The following is a 12,079-nucleotide window of genomic DNA, read 5'->3' as shown; positions in this document are numbered from 1 at the left end:
GATAAGCAACTCACAATGGCCATGAGTAGTAATGAAATGTCCCATAAGAAAGGTACCCTGGTTTTGTGCCAATTTTGTATTGTCCTTTAGTTTGTCCTCGTGCAACTGACTGTAATTGTCCATTTCTATAGTTCTACTGAGCATGTCTGGTGCATTATATACTGTATGTAACCCCCTACATTAGAAGTTACCGAGTACTCCCATGACTATGGAAACACAGCGCTTTATATAGGTCACGGAACTCCAAGGTGACGTTTATGATTCATTATCACACTGGAAGGAGTATTGTTTCTAATAATTCATGAGTAGTAGTATTATGGCAATTTCCAACAGTTTTTTGTTTTACACCGTGCATTTACTGTATTATTTATTAACAATTTATATAGTGCACACATATACAGTAATGCTTTACAGATAATATTTAGTCATCAGATACCCTGCAAGCCAATTGCAGGTGCTGTAGGACTTTGCTCACTGTGTGGCGGCACCACTTGCCAGTGCCGGACTAGGCCCAACAAGGAATGGACCTAAGCTTAAGGGGTGTGGCCAGTCTCCTGAGGGGGTCTAAATAGCCACCACAGAGGGACTTTGTGCCCTGAGGAAGAGTTAATGACAACTCGAAACGCGTTGGAGGCTCATTGGTCCATCTACCTGCATCCACACTTGGAAAGGAACTTACCTGGTCCAGCTGCCGGTCTCTAGCCTGGAGGGAGTAAGGAGGAATTCTGGAAACTCCAATCTTTTGCTCTTTCCATTGCTCCTTGCTGGGAGCTTGGCACGGTACGGTTCCAATTTTATTTATGTAAAGTGAAGGACTTCACTTTTAATTGGATGAAAAAGTTATTTTTACACATTCTTTGAATTGTTTTAATATGAAAATAAATTGTCAATTCTTAAACAAAAATACTACACCATATGCGACCTTTTCTTTCTGTTTGCATGGATACTTGCCTATAAGGAATTCTTTGTCTTGAAGAATTTTGGAGCAAAGCAAATCTGCAGAAATCTAAAGTCACTCAAAGAAAACTTTCTGGGACATTTGAACAGATTTTCCTATTATTCTCCTATATTGCAATTATTCTCCAATATTGTAATTGTACATAGGGTGGCAGCGCCTAAGTTATATTCAAACTTTTGTCTTTTTATTGTGTTATTGGTGATTGGGAATCACCAGAATATATCTGGGCAGCTTTTATTCCACCAAGCGCTATTTTCTGATCCATATATTTGCATATTTACACAAAATACCCAAGTCCATCCATGATACTAACCCGCAGAGCATAGCCAAATAAAGGGGAAGCGCAGTCCGACCCTACAGCTTCCACTCACCTATTTCGGTTCTTTGTACAACTTGGGCAAATATACATATTTTCTACTTTTTCTTCCATACCCTGCATAAGGGTGGTATTCAGTATACCGGTTGTTGGGATCCCGGCGCACAGTATACCGGCGCCGGAATCCTGACAACCGGCATACCAACACCTTTCTCCCTCTTGGAGGTCCACGACCCCCCTGGAGGGAGAATAGGTAGCGTAGCACGCCACCATGCCCGCAGCGTGGCGAGCGCAGCAAGCCCGCAATGGGCTTATTTGCGCTTGCCCCGCTGCCGGCCGCCGACAACTCATACCATACCCATGCATAAGGTTGTTTTTTTTAAAGGAAGGAATTCTGTTACCCTTTCACACAGTTGTGACTTGTGAATTTGTCCGACAGATTGCTGCATGGATCGGTCCTATGGTGAGGCCAGGTGCTTGGGTTGTGCTGGGTTTTTTTGTAGGCGAAACATTAAATAGAGACGCTGTATGTATTGTTCAAATAAGTTTTTCAAACAAATGTGAAGGATTTTATTTTTGGCGCTCCGCAGTATGTCCTTTCATGGCCAACATAGCGAATAATTGTGTAATCTTTGATGACTAGTGGTGACAGTGATTGACAAAGAAAATAATATCGTTCACAGCTGTTTATACAATTATTCATACCATTCGTTATAAATAAATTATGATAAAATAGGTTTAATAAGTCACAAATAGAGATATGAAAATCCTGTTATAGTAAATTAAAAAGGAATTCCTGCCATTTTTTGATATACAAATTATTCTTGTTACTATTTCATCTGGGTGTAGTATTGTATGCCGGCGGCCGGGCTCCCGGTGACCAGCATACCGGCGCCGGAATCCTGACCGCCGGCATACCGACAGCGTGGCGAGCGCAAATAAGCCCCTTGCGGGCTTGCTGCGCTCACCACGCTGTGGGCACGGTGGCGCCCTGTGCGTGCCGTGCTATTTATTCTCCCTCCAGGGGGGTCGTGGACCCCCAAGAGGGAGATAAAGTGTCGGTATGCCGGCTGTCGGGATTCCGGTGCCGGTATACTGTGCTCCGGGATCCCGACAGCCGGCAAACTGAAGACCACCCATTTCATCTGCCTTCTAATGGAAATATTCGAAACATTTCCCACCCATCCACATGTGAGCTAAAGATTTCATTGAGTTTGTAATGATGTGCTCACATAGCAGTCCTTTTCAATACTTACTATAAGAGAACTTGACAGGCAGCTAATAATTTATTTTCTTTAGTGAAATATTGCTACACGCCGTAAAACAATTCTAAATATTGCCAGTTGGATAGCAGAAAATTTATACGATTAATTGCTCAGTTTTCACAGACAGATTGTTTGTGGTCACAACTGTGCAACACGTTCACTGTTATCTAACCTCGTCACGTGGACACCTGGCGTGTCGCCAAGCAATATGTGGACCCTGAGACACAGGTGCCAGAGGTAGACAAGTGTTATGTAAAGTATGTTATCATGTTTACAGCTGTACTGCCGGCATGCGTGAAATGCTTTAAGTAGAATTTCACACTTGTTGACCTCACGGGGCCTGCATTCCGTAGTCAACCAACAATACTCCTTGTCACCATTCTGATTGACGGCAAAACGTATGCATCACAGGCAACAAATGCAGTCCAAAGGGAACTGCAGTGTTAAGTATGTCGTCATATAGTTCATATAAATCAGTAAACCAAAGAACAAATAAAGGGGGTCATTCAGATCTGATCACTGCTGTGCGTTTTCGCCCAGCAGGCGATCAGGTACTAACTGCGCATGTGTATGCACCGTAATACGCACATGTGTTGGACAGCAACAAAGGGCATGGATGGAGCGACAAAATCCGATCACGCAGGCGTTCGCAAGGTGATTGACAGGAAGAGGCCATTTGTGGATGGCAACTGACCGTTTACTGGGAGTGTCCGGAAAAACGCTGGCATGCCCAAGTGTTTTCAGGGAGTGTGTCTGACCTCAGCTCCGGTCCCGGACAGGTTGATGTGATCGCACTGCAGGAGTAAGTCCCGGGCTGCGCAGAGACTGCACAAAGTGGATTTTAGCAGCTCGGCGTACACATGGGATCGCACACTTGCACGGTGAATATACACCTCCCCTGGAGGCGGCGACTATCTGGCCGCAGGACAGTAAAATTAGCAGCCCAGCAATCAGATCTGAATGACCCCCAAAGACTGTAATACCACTGTAATACCACTGTAAGGACAGTACAAGTCATTGTGCTGTCCTTGCAGTGGTACAGTATAATTTTCCAGGTTTACAGAAGAAGAACATAAACTGATTCAGAATTGCCAACAGGGACACTGACGGTGAGTTGGATCGGATACTAATTACCAAGACCCAGGCCTGTTGGAGGGGCCTGATGTAGTGTATTGCGTCACTTACCAGTGTTGCAAATTGTAATTTTATTATTTGTTTCTGGTGGGGACATGGCCACGCCTCCCAAATTTGGCCATGCTTCCTTCAGTACCCTGGCCCCACAGCTGACTCAATGGCCCATTGCATGATACTCTGTTAGGCGGATGAATCTTGCTGTTTTTCATACTGAGTGTAAACCTCAGCTGAGCATACTCAATTTTGAGCAACTACAAGCAATTCAGAATCATACCCATCTCAGCCTAAAGTCCACTTGAGCTTAATGGGTTTTATTGGACGGCAACAGGGCATCTGGATATAGGATAAGTGTGCCGTGGGCATGTACGCAGAATTGCGGGCTATGCAGATACTGATTTCAGGTGTAATTCATATACTAAGGATCCTGTAGGTGCAAATACACAGTGATGACATTATGGCAGCTACTTTCACGAGCAGATGTATAGGCGAGGAGCTGCCACATAGATCCAACCAAATCTGAATACAACCGAAGGGCCACATTTATTTCCAAGCATGTCTTTCAGCCATCCTGTTTTTGACCCTGAATAAACCCAAATTATGACCCTGAATAAGCCCCAGGTTCACACCAAATGATGCCACCTTCTCAATGGGCTTCTAAGCGGGCAATATAACTTGTCCAATAATCCATCTGTAATAACTCTTGTCGCAAGACAAAACTTTATTCGCTTGGAAATGAGATTAAGCTGACAAATCTTAATTTGTGGAATATTTGTATTCATACCTTTTGTGACAAAAGCTTTAAAGCATATTGGTTTAAAGAATAATTGTCACACTACAGAAACATAATACTTTGATGTGATAATTTCATTAAGTATGGAGGGTACCATAACTTGGAAAACCTTTTAAGCCAGTAAACACAGACTTTTTAATTCTTCTTATTTTAGAAGCTGCCATTTGAAAAATGGAAGACTGATACACCCAACATTCAGTTCCGGCATATTCGCATTAATTTCACACTAGACCGTGGTTTTGGAAAAACAAGGAGAACACAATTAAACAACGTGTACAGAGAAATCACCAAGAAAATGTAAATTAACACTAAATCATACTTTGAAATTTTCATATTTATATTGTAAAATAGTTCAGCATTAATTGGATGTTTTATTGTAGCACTGTTAAAAAGTAACGTATTACCTCCCTACTATACTAGCAAACACAATTTTTCCCGGACCTATAGAACGTGTTGTGGTGGAACCTGATACAGGTGGAAAAGCAGTGAATTGCTGTGACCTCATTGGTTTACCTTGTTTGACAATATTACACTATGGGGTATATTCAATTAGCAGTGATAACGAACTTTTCACGTGAAAAGTCCGGTTTTCGGGTGAAAAAACGGACTTTTCACGTGAAACGCAATTACAGCCTATTCAATTTTCCGTGAAAACTTATCGGTGATCATTTTTTCACTAATTTCACTTCACCTTCTCTGAAGCAGGTGAAAAGTTGGGGAAAGTCACTATTTTAAGGTAAAAATGTTTGGATATGGTACAGAACTCCCGGGACACCCCCCTTAATGACTAATTAGGCACGTTGAAGTTTTTAATTATTTTTAATTGGCCAATAATGACATGTCATTTTTCGGGTGAAAAAGTAAAAAGTCATGGAAATTGGGGTTCAAGGTATGGGACAGGTATATTGGGGTGCTTTATGAGTGGGACAGGTGTTTTTTAGGCTTGCAGATGGGAGTAATCGGTCTGTTTCCACTTTTTTTTAAAGTACCCTAAAATGACCCAAATATATACTTATACCCATTTTCATGTACCCCAAATTTAATGAGAGCATTTATTTTGCTCAAAAAAAAATTGCTTTCTATAATTTTTTTGCATTTAAAAAAAAATGCATATAACAGCCATTTCACACAATTTAAGTCCCCAAAAACGCTCTAATGTGATCTCTAACACACTTCTCTTCTGTTTTCCTATGTTAGTTTAGCATTTTTTGGGGTACAGGCTGATTTCCCCATTTTCACCTGCACTTTTCACTGCAAGAATTTTCACGTGAAACCCGGTCGGAATTGAATAGGTCGAAAAACGGAGCGTTTTCGCTGCAATTTTCGGCCGATTGCCGCGAAAAATTTCCGGGCGCAAAATTGCCGCGAATTTGCGGATAATTGAATATCCCCCTATGTATTTTGGTAAAGCAACGGCTGTCAGTCACTGTGTTCCTGCTCCATTAGAGAACCAGCTCCTTTACTTAGGGCATGCCTCAGAGGTGGACACTATAGCGGTATCAAATTTATGCTGATGCTGCAGCCGATGGGCTGTCTACTGAGATGCCCACCGACTCAGGCCAGGGCCGGCAACAGACATCTTGGGGCCCGGTACAGTGATATCTCTGGGGACCCCTCAGAGCAACGGAATTTGCTGCGCTTTATAATAAACTGTTATTAAATAAATATATATTTTTTTATTTATCTACAGTATACAGATATATAAATATGTATATCTCTCCTTCCTCCCCCACACACACCACGGTCTGTCTCTCCCCAATAACTCCATGATGATTCCCTGCTCACATCCCTGCCGGACACTAAGTGGCATATATTTGGGGCCCCTCTGATCCTTGGGGCCCGGTATAGGTGTACCCTTTGACTCCCCCTGTCGCCGGCCCTGACTGCGTCTCTAACCCTATGGTTGCTCAGAATGTTCAATGGAATTTGTCCGCTGGTGTCAGTGGAACTGCGTTTTTCGACATGCTCACAGACATGCCCACTGTTGCCATCCCCACCCTCGTCACCGCCTAGGAACACCTATTAGAATAGCACAGACCTCCATGCAGTTCCACCAACGTTAACTATTGGGACGCATGTATATTCAGAGCCGGCCTTAGGCATAGGCAAACTAGGCAATTGCCTAGGGCATTTGATATGCCTAGGGGCATCAGCAGCTTCTGCTGATTAAAATGATATGCGGCATGCCTATATTTTGTGTGTAGCATTTCATATGCAGATACAGCCACAGTCTTACACAGTATATAGGCATGCTGCATATCATTTTAATCGGCAGAAGCGTCTTGTGCATCCTAGCCACATAGCAATGCAAATAAGATGCATTTTCATTTAAAAATAAAAAGGTGCCCGACGTTAGCATTGAGGCAAGATTTATGAGCACACACATGTATCCCAGCAGAGGCAGAGGTCACAGTGTTAGTGTTAGTGGCAGTGTGAGTGCTGTGTGCATGTGAGTGGGTTGGTTGTGCAGTAGTGTTCGGAATATGTGTAAGAAGCATTATGTGTGTCATGTAAAAATGCATTAATAATGTGCAACATATGTGTAAATGGGCACTATGTGTGTCATTATGTGTATAAGGGCATTAATAATATGCGGCATATGTGTAACAGGGTACTACTGTATGTGTGTCATTATGTGTATAGGGGCACTAATAATGTGCAGCAAATGTGTAGGGGGCACTGGACATTATGTGTAAAAGGGTATTAATAAAGGTTGTCATAATGTGTAAGGCACATTATGTTTATAAGGACATTAATAATGGGTCTCATATGTGTAAGGGGCATTACTGTGTGGAATTATGTGTATAAGGTGCTCTACTATGTGGCATTGCTTATAGAAAGGGCACTACTGTGAATAAAGAGCAATAGGGTGTGGTGTAATGTGAATAAGGAGCAATTCGGTGTGATGTAATATGAAACAGGGGCTCAACTGTGAGGAGTAACGTTTATAAGGTAAAGTGATACTACTGTGGGATGAAATATGAATTATGGACACTATCGCATGATCAATTGTGAATAAAGTTGCAGTACTGTGTGGCGTAATTGGAATTGGGGTTACTATTGTCTGGCCATGTCCCTTGCCAGCAAAAACACACCCCTTTTTGGGCTGTGCGCCAAATGTGCGAACTGTTCCTTTTTAAAATATAGGGGGTACAAACACCAAAATAAGGACTGCTATGGGTGAGGGGTGATGGTGCTGGGAAAGAGGTGGAATGTCAGAGGTGGAACCAGCTGTGGTGCTAGGAGGCACCAGTCAAAATCTTGCCTAGGGCATCATATTGGTTAGGGCCGGCTCTGTGTATGTATATTGCATCTTGGACTGAATCATGTCTGAATCCTTAATTGGTTAATATTTAGTTAAGTATAATGAGTTATTCCATGTATATTAATCATCTCTGTAATACACAGCCTTTGATATATTTTAATGTCAAATACTGGTTTTACTTTCTCTTTAATTGATTCCTTCTACCAGAGTGAGAGTAAACTCGCACGAGCCAAGGATTTAAACAAAAAAGAGAGCTATTCCAAAAAGTCAATAGGCCATAATCTTTTATGTGTTGCTCTATGTAATACATCCCAACTACAGATAAAAACAAGTGCTAAATAATCACTGATGGCCTGATTCTGAGTCATATGTAGCCGTGCTAAACATCCGTACACTGTCTGCTTTTGGAAGCCAGATGATGTGTATGTATTATGAGCTGCACAGATCTCTGCGACGTCACCGCTCTCAGACCTTCATCCATTAGAGCAGCTGTCATCACTATCAATGGTGCTTATACCTACCCCATGCCAGATGCCATAGATGGCTGGGCATATGCATGGTGTAACTCTGGCTACAAGCTCACTACATACCCACAACTCTGAGACAACATGAGAGAGTTCGCTGCCCAGCTGACCCCAAGTAATGCCCGTTTCACCAACAGAGAGAAAAATCCAAGATGCAGCCGACTCAGAATCACTCGGAGATATGCAAAGATGTGTACATTCTCTATGCCCCTAGTGTAGTTTGCTAAAACTCACCAGATGTGACTCAGAATCAGGCCCTGAGATTAGGGGCAGGCTGGCCCTATTACATGGGATCAGAGGCGTAACTAGGGTCTTTGGAGCCCAGGGCAAGGTTAGGAATGGCGCCCCCCCCTTCCCCACACACACACACACACACACACACCCCACACCACCACCACCTAAAAAAGAAGGAAAGAAAAGCCTTAGAAACAAATCGACAAATTGTGTGCGCGCGGGGAAAAATGGGCGTGGTCACATACCAGAAGGGGCGTGGTAACCGAAAATGGGGCGTGAAAACATGACACGCGACCTGTTTCACGTCACACTGGGAACATTCTTTCAATTAAACATGCACCTTACCTGTATGATGGTTTCTCACAATATGGAACCTCTGAAGAACTGTATCCTCTGAGGCAGATGGCGTCTTAAGTCGGTATTCACTATTCATGTAGGAGATCCGATCGTCCGGAAGATGCCTGTTTGTGTAGGAATATTAACAAGGTCAGTATCATGCAACAGTGGTTCAACAAGACTCACATACTGTCCCCTGTGTTACATCCTGTCCCCTGCGTCTCTCAGCCACACCATCATCTCCCTCTCGTGTCATCTCTCAGTCACACCATCACCACCCCCTGCATCATCTCTCAGCCACACCATCACCTCCCCCTGCGTCACCACTCAGCACACAATCACCTCCCCCTGCGTCGGCACTCAGCACACCATCAGCTCCCCCTGCGTCGTCACTCAGCTCACCATCACCTCCCCCTGTGTCGTCACTCAGCACACCATCACCTCCCCCTGCATCATCATTCAGCACACCATCACCTCCCCTGCGTTGTCATTCAGCACACCATCACCTCCCGCTGTGTCGTCATTCAGCACACCATCACCTCCCCCTGCGTTGTCATTCAGCACACCATCACCTCCCCCTGCATCATCATTCAGCACATGCTATTGCACTCTGTGTCTCTGTGTGTGTTCCATGCGCTGGGAGCCCATGCTGCTGCTTTCAGGGAGACTGCACCGCACCTGAGCGCCCTGTGCTTGCATTCTGACAGAGAGGGCGGGATGTATTAACATACATTGCCACCAATCGCCGCCTACCGCAGCGATGCTAACATATGCGATTAACATTGCAATGCAGTAGACGAACCCCCCTGTGATGTTGAATGGAGATACTCACACTGCTGGCGGGGAGGGGGCATGGAGACACACTGCTGGGGGGGAGGGGGCATGGAGACACACACTGCTGTTGGGGGGGCATGGAGACACACACTGCTGATGGGGGGAGGGGGACATGGAGACACACACTTCTGATGGGATGGGGGCATGGAGACAGACACATACACACACTGCTCATGGGGGGGCATGGAGACACACACTGCTGATGGGGAGGGGGGCATGAAGCAGTGGTGCAAGTAGAAAAAATGTCTTACAGGTACTGTGCGCGCGCGCCAAAAAATGGGTGTGGCCAATGAAAATGTGGGCGTGATACTCATATGGGGGAGGGGCAGAAACACATATGACCCCCACAGTGCCAGATACACGTTGCCCCACAGTGCCAGATACACGTTGCCCCACAGTGCCAGATACACGAATGCCCCAGTGCCAGATACACGAATGCCCCACAGTGCCAGATATACATTGCCCCCCACAGTGCCAGATATACATTGCCCACAACAGTGCCAGATATACATTGCCCACAACAGTGCCAGATATACATTGCCCCCCACAGTGCCAGATATACATTGCCCCCCACAGTGCCAGGTATACATTGCCCCCCACAGTGCCAGATATACATTGCCCGCCACAGTGCCAGATATACATTGCCCCCCACAGTGCCAGGTATACATTGCCCCCCACAGTGCCAGGTATACATTGCCCCCCACAGTGCCAGCTATACATTGCCCACAACAGTGCCAGATATACATTGCCCCCCACAGTGCCAGGTATACATTGCCCCCCACAGTGCCAGATATACATTGCCCGCCACAGTGCCAGATATACATTGCCCCCTACAGTGCCAGATATACAGTGCCCCCCACAGTGCCAGGTATACATTGCGCCCCACAGTGCCAGGTATACATTGCCCCCCACAGTGCCAGGTATACATTGCCCCCCACAGTGCCAGGTATTCGTGAAGCAGCAGCAGAATCCCCCCCCCTCCCCTTCCCCTGCTCACCGCTGCTGCTGACTTGTGTGAGGGGAGGAGAGCGCAACCTGCGGCTCTCCTTCCCCTCAGTCTCCGGCGGGTGAGTTCAATATTCAGCGCCGATCCGTGAGCCAATCAAAGCTCCGCGAGCTCTGATTGGCTCACGGGCGGCGCTGATTTGAACGAAGACACTGAGGGGCAGGAGAGGCGCAGGCTGCGCTCTCCTCCCCTCACATCAGCGGTAGCAAGCGGCGGCCCATCGGTGTGGGTACGGCGTACCCACGGCGAAATTCTTAAGGGTACACCGTACCCACCCGTACCCGCATACTTGCACCGCTGGCTTGGAGACACACACACACTGCTGATGGGGGGTAGGGGGGCATGGAGACACATACACACTGTGGATGGGGGGGTAGGGGGGCATGGAGACACATACACACTGCTGATGGGGAGTAGGGGGCATGGAGACACACACACACTGCTGATGGGGGGTAGGGGGCATGGAGACACACACACATTGCTGATGGGGGGTAGGGGAGCAGGGAGGCATGGAGACACACACACACTGCTGATGGGAGGGGGGCATGGAGACACTCAGGGACACACACACACACACACTGAGGTGCCCTCACCTTGATGAATTGCAGCCTCCAGCAGCTCCTCCCTCCTCTTCCACTGCCAGCCAGGCCCCAGGAGAAGAGCAGCAGAGCTGCAGAAGATCCCGATGTAGCCCCGCCCCCTGCTCGGGTCAGATGAGCATGTGCTGGGCTCCACCAATCTGGGCTCAGCACATGCTCCTCTGACCCCACTGTCACATGTTACTCTCTGCTGCTGCTGCTGAGCTGCTGCTGCTGCTCCTCGTTCTCACACAGCAGGCTCCTGGCGGGAGCAGCAGCACGTTAATGGAGGCGGGGGCGGGCGAGCAGGTACAATGCCCTGGCCGGCGGCGCCCCCTTCTGCTGGGCCTCCCACAGCGCCCAGGGCACGTGCCCTGCTCGACCCCCCTTAGTTACGCCTCTGCATGGGATAAATAGCCACATCAGGCACTCCTCCACCTAACTAACCAAAGAGGGCCAGGGTCAGAGGCAAGGTGATGCTGGCTGAGGTTGGAAGGAGCACCAATATCCTTCCTCCTCTGGCCTGGCATGTATGTGTGGGCACTACGTTCTAGCCTTGCAAAGGACAGTTGTCTGCTTTGCAGCGCATTCTGCTGCGTAATCAGAAAATAGGTCGGGCTGGCTCTGCCTGGAATTGAATCCTTCATTGTATTACGTTATCCAAGCTCACTGTTTTTGTGGCACCGCAGATTCTGAAGAATCTTTTTTTTTTCCAAATAGATTTTTGATGTCTTACAAAACATCCAATCTACCCCTTAGACCCCTATCTTCACATGTAATTTCACATATATAACCTGCAACCATAGTCATAATAATTTTATCATTTCACATCTATCACA

General features: G+C 46.3%; 1 long non-coding RNA gene across 1 annotated transcript in view; it reads right to left on the bottom strand.

The window, feature by feature from the left end:
• Positions 1 to 11,361, bottom strand: part of LOC134956706 (uncharacterized) — a 170,111-nt gene extending 158,750 nt beyond the window's left edge. Inside the window, exons 1-2 of the long non-coding RNA XR_010186111.1 lie at positions 11,256 to 11,361; positions 8,832 to 8,947 (exon numbers count right to left, since the gene is read on the bottom strand). This is a non-coding gene — a long non-coding RNA (uncharacterized LOC134956706). The remainder of the gene's footprint in view (positions 1 to 8,831; positions 8,948 to 11,255) is intronic.
• Between the last annotated feature and the right edge of the window lie 718 nt (positions 11,362 to 12,079).

Source organism: Pseudophryne corroboree, chromosome 9 (assembly GCF_028390025.1).
Source record: "Pseudophryne corroboree isolate aPseCor3 chromosome 9, aPseCor3.hap2, whole genome shotgun sequence".
NCBI classification, from domain to species: domain Eukaryota; kingdom Metazoa; phylum Chordata; class Amphibia; order Anura; family Myobatrachidae; genus Pseudophryne; species Pseudophryne corroboree.
This window is presented reverse-complemented; position numbering and strand designations above follow the sequence as displayed.